Consider the following 8771-nt stretch of genomic DNA (forward strand, 5'->3'; position numbering starts at 1 on the left):
TTCTTTGCACAGGTACAGCCTAATGAGATTGTGACTGGTTTTACAGATAATATAGTGTCATTTGTGTTCGGGCAAGTCATTTGAAAAAACATGTTGATATTTTGCAAAATCGATACTGCCTCGAAATCTGAATCTGCACACTTTTCACATGTGGCGTTATGGATTTTCTGAGGAATCCTGTTTGAAACCATGTGTGATGGTCTGTGGAAAAAAAGACTCATAAGTTGTGGAGCATTGACACATATCGTATCCTTTATCACCATCAAATTCTCAATCTAAAACAGCACTTAAAATGGTATGGAATGTCTACTGACAAACAAATACTGTTAATACAGTTTCAACCTCAAAAGACAGTTCTTTCTTGTTTAGCTGATAAGAGGCAGCATTTTAAGTGAAGCCATATTAATTTCATCAACATGAACCAGCTGCATACATAAGCATGTCCAAACTACCTTATTAAATATGATTAAATTACATTAAATAAAGTGTACAATATGAAATAACAGTAAATAGCGTTATAAAGCTGTTAAATTAATCAATAATAATGAAACAAAAAAACAAATAAGGGGGGTCTTCCATATAAACACTTTGTACTTTCAGTCCTCAACACCCAACAGCCTCACATCTAATATTACTACACACAAGAAATGTTACGAGCATAAAAATAATGGAATTAATTGTAAGAACACTTACTCGCACTTCCAAGTAGGATTGGCTTTTCTTGCAATGTGTTCGTTCTGTCTGCAGTCTTTAAAGCTCATGTGCTTGAGTAATTGTTTTGCGACGTTTCTCAAGCCATCAGCAGTACATGGTTGATTGCAGTCAGAGCAGGGCCGTTCATGATAGCCGTAAACAGACACGACAGCAGAAATAAACACCTGTTTCAAACAGCAACGGTGCTTGTGCCTGTTTTTCCATAATAATACAGTGACATGTAGCCATTCAGGTGAGGGAATGGGCCTTTTTTCTCCATGATTATTGAGTGAAAGACAGTCGCACACAAAGCCCATTGAAGAACAAAGAGCAACTACAATGCTGTGCTGACAGTCATGATGCTCCAGGACAAATGAGCTCAAGTGTGCTCTATAAAGTCATTTTTGCATATTATTTCTCCATCGCTGTACGTTATGCATTGACAAAAGCAGTATAGAAGTTAACTTCTTTTGCAATGCATTGTATTTTGTTATGCGATTTTATTGTATTGCTATGTGCAGTTGTGCGAAGACATTTGAACCAAAAAAATGAATATTTTAAATGTATCTGGACCTTTTATAAGATGTTGCTTCATATGTTAGCCAAATAACGAATATAAAAAAAAATCTCTTTTTGATGAACGTACAGATTGAAGACCATAATAAATATTTCAGGTGGACAAAATCTAATTAAATCTACATATTTAATTAGGGGGAAGTCGTGGCCTAATGGTTAGAGAGTCGGACTCGTAACCCAAAGGTTTGAGACTTGTACCGGCAGGGATTGTAGGTGGGGGGGGGGAATGTACAGCGCTCTCTCCCACCTTCAATACCACGACTGAGGTGCCCTTGAGCAAGGCACTGAACCCCCAACTGCTCCCCGGGTGCCACAGCATAAATGGCTGCCCACTGCTCCGGGTGTGTGTTCACGGTGTGTGTGTGTTCACTGCTGTGTGTGTGCACTAAGGATGGGTTAAATGCAGAGCACTAATTCCAAGTATGGGTCACCATACTTGGCCACGTCACGCCACTTTTTCACTTCACTTTATATTTTGAAAAACAAAATTTTTGGAATTATCTATATGTATATTTTTATATTGTTTTTCATATTCTATTTGCAATTTCACTTTTTTATCAGTTTTATTGATCATCAAATGTATTCTATGATCATGTGGATGCAAACAATCATGTTCAACTGAAATGAAAGATGCCATCTTTGTAGCCCACACTTCAACCCACACATCTACTTTTATTTATGATTTGTTTATACTATGGAAAGGTCACTTTCAGCATGGAAGCAGTCTTGTCAACAAGTGACACCCACCTTTGAACCATGGACAAAGGCGTGTGCATGTCTATATAATAGTCTGAAATGACCACAAGAAAACATTTAATTTCATTCTCCATTCTCTGATTCTATATGTCATATTGTGACACAAATTACTAAAGTACTGTCTGACTGGTTTTCACACACTTGGATGTACTTATATAAGAATAGTTCACCCAAAAATGAACATTTGCTGAAAATGCACTCTCCCTCTGGCCATCCATGATGTAGATGAGTTTGTTTCTTATCAGAACAGATTTGGAGAAATTTTGCATTGCATCACTTGCTCACCAGTGTACGGTGGCCGAGAAGTGCAAAACAAATCACAATTCTGAAAACGCAAATGCAAGTCTAAAAAACAAAATAACAATTTAGAAAACACAACAACAATTCAGAAAACATTATAACAAGTCAGAAAACACAACGACAAATCCGAAAACAAATTAACAAGTCAGAAAACACAACGAAAAATCAGACAAACCGGAAAAGGTAGGTAGCCAGCGCCATTGGTTTGGGATTACTCACCGCTGACTGGACAAGACGTCTGTCAATCAACGTATACAGGGAAGAACCAGCCGAAGAACAGCAGTCGTGGTAGAAAGTTCGGAGATGGTAGTAAAGTAGCTCAGTTTAAATGTATTGTATGAATTGCCCTTTTTTATGGAATAAAAAATACGGGGTGTCTATTTAGATTTAGTTAAAAGTGGCTATAAATCATCAGCTCCAGTGGTGCAGATGGATCAGTGCGTGTCGTTGGCTTTTTGACACGATCGACCCGGGTTCGATCCCGTCTTTTGCCTAACTTTTTTTCCCTCCCTTTTCAAATCTTGTGATCAAGAATTGTGATTTGTTTTGCACTTCTCGGCCACCGTACCAGTGGATCCTCTGCGTGGTTGCCATCAGAAAGAGAGTCCAAACAACTGATAAAAACATCAAAAGTAATCCACAAGTGCACATCTCCAGCCCATCAATTAACATCTTGTGAAGTGAATGATTTGTATGCGGTGTTTGATCTATGCAAATTTCTCTCCTGATGAGATGACATTTTCACTGAAGAAAGTTATGGACAGAGGACTTTTTAGCCGGAGGCAATGGTTTGAAGTTAAACGTCTTTAACTTCACAAGATGTTAATTGAATGACTGGTAATTATTAAATATAATTGCTTTTTTGTGTGCAATGCAAACATATCAATGCTTGTGTGTGTGTGTGCGCGCGTTTTTGTGACAAATGAGGACATAAATTTGTATAATGACAAAGGTATGACATAGGTATTACAAAGGAGAAGGTGACTTTTCAGGACATTACCCCATGTCCCCACTTTTCAAAACGCATATAAATCACACAGAATGGAGTGTATTGAAAATCTGAAATAGCACAAAGTTTCCTGTGAAGGGTAGGTTTAGGGGTAGGGTTGGTGTAGGGCAATAGAATATACGGTCTGTACAGTATAAAAACCATTACGCCTATAGGATGTGCCCACTTTTCACAAAAACAAACCATATACTAAATTGTATCAAAACTACTTTCTTTGGAGAACTTCTGAGGATTAGATTTAGGTGCTGTAATGTTGGGTGGGTGAATGATGGGGTTTAAGATCTGTCTGGTGACAAAGTTCTGACCATAGCAATTCACAAGCAAAAATTTGAAAGAAAGAAAAAAGTAAGCTGCTTTGGCATGGGAATATGAACATAATGATTTAAAATAATATTATTAATAAAAACAATGTTGGGTGTGCATGAGGTAGAGAAATAGAGGCAAATGATCCAGAAAGAAAGGTGTAGGAAAACTAAATGTTTTTAAATATGTTGTAAATTTTGTATAACAATAAAGTAAATATTTAACCACTGCAAATATATATATTTATATTATAATTATTGTTATTATTCTTATTATTATTACTGATCCACTAAACTTGTTGTTGGCATGTGCCGTACTGTACCATCTCAGTCAAAACTACACGCTGTTTGTTTTCAGTGTATATGCAAAACATTAGATTCTGTAGATCTCTCATGATAAACAGTATTCCCAGCATGGAGAGGATTGATTCATTGTTGGGATTCCCTTATGTGGGAGGATCTCCTCCCATGAAAACCTCCTCCACCATAACCACAGAGGAATCACCTCTTATTATGGCTCACTTTGAAAAATACTTTTATTTCTAATTATCATTAAGTGTATAAACTATAGAACACTATATGCCAGTCACTATATGTCTATTAAATATATGAAAAAAGAATGTTTATTTAGAAATGATCAGTAAACTATGTTTGTTTTATTTTACAGAGATGGTGACGACATTTTATTGATTTCTAATGCATAAAACAATGTGTATGTCATTACATAAATTAATGTTTTAAGCATATTTTAATATATATTATATATTTATATATGTATGTGTGTGTGTGCGTGTGTGTGTGTAATATATATATATATATATATATATATATATATATATATATATATATATATATATATATATTATACAGTAATAAATAAACAAACAAATAGGTCTGACCCACATACTCATTTTGTTTTTATATATTATATACTGTAAGTTGTTCATTTAGGAGTAATATGGTTTTGAATTTGAATATCTAAAAATCAAAAGTGAGATTTGATACAGTTATGTTTGCATGTGGTTTACTCTCTTTGTTTTTCTAAGGTAGAATATGCAAACCAGCGCTTTGCCTCTGCCTATATTTACTGGACGGTTCATTCCAGAGCATGTAATATACTGCAATGACAATGTAGTTGGTGGGATTCCCTCTTTGTGGGATATAATTACAACATCAGATACAAAATTACAATTGTTTGTTATGATGAATGTAATCCAAAAATCTTGATATAGTCACCGTTAGTTAGAAATTTCAATCATGGTTTGATTGTTACTTGTCTACAAGAAAGGCACTCTTAAAATGTCAGCTTTATCTGTCATTTATCTGTTTTGTTTATTTATGATCAATATAATTACATCACAAAACACTACAAGATAAATAGACATGGCTTTGTTTAATGCCTTGGAAAACTAAATCATTAAAAAAAAAAAATGGTATCATGTGGGAGAATAAGCAGAAATGTTGTCCCTTTTGCCCACGACTGACCTTTTTCATTTACCCCAGTCTATCAACACATTGAAACAGATGACATTGTTTACTATTTTCTCTTTATGCTTCTTTGTTAATGATTGTGATTGTCACACTCACTTTGCCTGGGGCCAATATAGCAGACTGAGAATGAGAGACAGCTCTCTGATTCCATTATGGAAACTATAAAGCAGGCAATCCATCCACTGGAGCCTGTAACACATGCACATTTGTTTGGGAAACACGTTGGTGGTTCACGTCATTCCTTGATAGGTAGGTTCACGGTGGCTATAAATGCAATTCGGGAGCCAAAAATAAGTTTTCACCTAATTACGACTGTGGGACGAGATCTAAGCTGATCTCAGAATGATGTCTGTATTGCTGGTGAGTTACCTGATGATTATTACTTGAGACACATTTGACTCACTGGCTCTTCTTACACTTTTGTGTCTTTCTTTGTACATCAGAACTCATATTTTTAAATGAACAAAGATACTATTACTTAAGTTGATATTATTATCATTATAGTTCTATATATTTAACAATAATGTATTTATGTTTTTATGCACTTTCTATTTCACGTCATTGTCTCATTACAAATGTTGGTATATTATTTAGACTGATAGGTGAGAAGTATAGACAATATAGGTTTACTGCCTTTATTTACTTTTATAGATACTATATATATATATATATAAAAATATATATATATATATATACTATATATATATTTATACTAATATTTTTAATATAATATAATAAATATAATATAATAAAATTTTAATATATTACAAATTTTTACAATCCACCTTATTTTTCCTGTAAGAGTGGGTGTGGCCATTAGTAATTTTTATGAGTCTGGCTTCCGGTCTCATCCGCTTCCAGCTAACAGCTCATTTTGCCGCTTGATATTGCAAATTGGTGTGTCTTACCATATTATTTTAATGTATATTCATTAAAGTTTTACCGTTTACCGCACTTTGTTATTCTTTTCGTTATTTCCCTACAGCGGTAAATGAACACGTTAAAGAGTAAGGTGGATATATATATATACAGGTATATATATTTTTTACTAATTTATAGGCTCATTACAAATGTTGGAGGTTATAAAAAATGAATTGATGAAAAATGAAAAGCAGGACTGTCCAGCGCCAATCATAACCAGTGCTCTACATGCAACTGCACCGCAGCTGAACTTCAAAGTGTTGCAAAAAATCTCAAAATCCCCATTTTAAATTATGGTATCAGCAAAACATGGATGTCTCCATGGACATACAGGTAAGCAGTGTTCCCTTTGTAAATCAATATTATTCTTCTGTTAATCCATGAATTGAAAATGTGTGTATCTGATCGTTGTAAACTGTCATTTTTCCAGCTGCACTGTGGATATTGACAGGATTCCAATGTTCATTTGTAATGCTGTATAGTGATAAGTCATGCCTTAAGCTTGTGGATGCAAAACCAGCAGGAATCAAAGTCTGCATAAACTCTTTTAGACGGTATCCATGTAGCAATGGCAGCTACAGACTCTCTGAGGAGGATTATAAATTGATTGTTGGATGCACATGTATTATATAATACATTTTAAAGAAGTAATAAGCATGATAACAACTGTGCTGTGAATTATTATATCTATAAATATACCTGTATCATTATACCTATGTCTCTATCTCATATATTGCATCATTTAAAGGTCCCATATTGTCAAAACTGAAATTTCCTGGCTTTTTTCACGATAACTGAGGTCTAGGGGCTATTTAACTACCATATCAATTTCAAAACAGTCAGTCCACAATAAAATGCACACAGCCTGCTTAAAGTAGCTGTGATTTTTGTGAACTGTTGTGACTTCTGTAAAAAGTTGACGTCAGAACTACACAGTCGCCGCCTTCAGTCACCACCCCGAGCACTGCCCACAGTCCCACTCTCCTTTTCCCAAACCCCCAGACAACATCGCGTCCATGCCATTGCTGAGCAACAGCAACAACACGGAAACATGTCGAAAGGGTTAACTTTAACCACGAAACCGGATCGGCCGACCTGTAACGTTACACTCTCACTCAGAGGATGGACGATCTGACAGGATTGTTACTATGAGGTGGATCACATCTAACCTGTATAGTAAAGACAAACTCACCGTGTCTATCTAGTCATGATGAAGATGTATATACATTTCAATTTCAGCAGGCAACTATTTTTACAGCTACATTATTGTTCCAGCCACAATTAATCACAACAATGTATATATAATTACAAATGATTAGATATAAATTGTCAGTTTGTTGTTTTACACTCATGCAATCAATCAGAAGAGAGGCTCATGAATATTAATTAGACAGACCAAAATCGATCTGTTCTCAGCAGAGCTCCTGAGAGAGGAGCTGTAAAAATATATCGAGATGGTTTTTGGTACTTATACCGCAAATATATATTCTTAAGGACATCAAAACCTCAAATAAAACTCCAGAAAGGTGTACAATATGTGACCTTTGTGACAGATATATTTTAACTGAAATGAACAGAGCAACTGAAAAGAAAGACACTAAATAAATTGCAATGGCTCTTTTTTTCTCTTACATTTTCATTTAAAAATCTACAAATCTAAAAAATAAATACATTTAAAAAACAGTTATAAAGGAAGAAAAAAATCCTGCACATTCCTTTAGTTTGTAAGAAATCCTGTATTTATTAAGGGTTCAGTCATGTAATTTTCTTTAAATTGTTTCCTATTTCCATCACATCTTTATTTATTTATTGTTCTGTATTGTGTTCTTTAAATAATTTTAATTACCCCAAAAATGCAAATACTTTAATTAGTTGTTTGTTCCTTTGGGGGGTGGTACATATGTAAATGTATAATTGTTTAATTGAATATTCATGTGAAAGCAATTGCAGATATGGTCATTTAGATACCTTCAGCAAAAGTATCATTCTTTTTGACACAAGCATCACTGATCAAGATACTATAAATAGGTATGCGTATTTATAGAAGCATATTTTATTGCCATTCTCAGAAGACCCTATTGATTTTGTGAAACATAAACACTCACCTCCATCAACCTCTTTCCCACACAATACATTTGCATGAGATTTTTATCTTTTCCACCATGTCACCTTATAAAATGTTATAATCTCACCACAAGGAAACACATTCACAGGGTAATTCCCCCTATGCAGCAAGTTTAACATGTATACATAATGCAGAAGGAAAACAAAAAGTACAAACAATGCTGTACTGACAGTGATGATGCTGCAGGGCAAATGAGTTAGAGTGTGCTCAATTGGACATTATTGTTTAAAGGAATAGTTCACCCAAAAATGAAAATTTAGCCTCAGGCCATCCAAGATAAAGGTGATTTTGTTTCGGTTATCAGAACAGATTTGGGAGAAATGTAGCATTAGCTTACTTGTTCACCAATGGATCCTCTGCAGTGAATGGGTGCCGTCAGAATGAGAGCCAAAACAGCTGATAAAAAAACATCACAATAATCCACAAGTGATGCACACGACTCAACAGTTAACGTCTTGTGAAGTAAAAAGATGCATGTTTGTGATAAACAAGTCCATCACTAAGAGGTTTTTAACTTTAGACCATAACTTGTGGTCGAAACCCGAGTCCATAATCCATAATAACACTTTCTCCATGTGAGAAAGTCCATCCCCTGACT

The sequence above is a fragment of the Sinocyclocheilus grahami genome, unplaced genomic scaffold (genome assembly GCF_001515645.1).
Source record: "Sinocyclocheilus grahami isolate Dianchi unplaced genomic scaffold, SAMN03320097.WGS_v1.1 scaffold703.1, whole genome shotgun sequence".
NCBI lineage: Eukaryota > Metazoa > Chordata > Actinopteri > Cypriniformes > Cyprinidae > Sinocyclocheilus > Sinocyclocheilus grahami.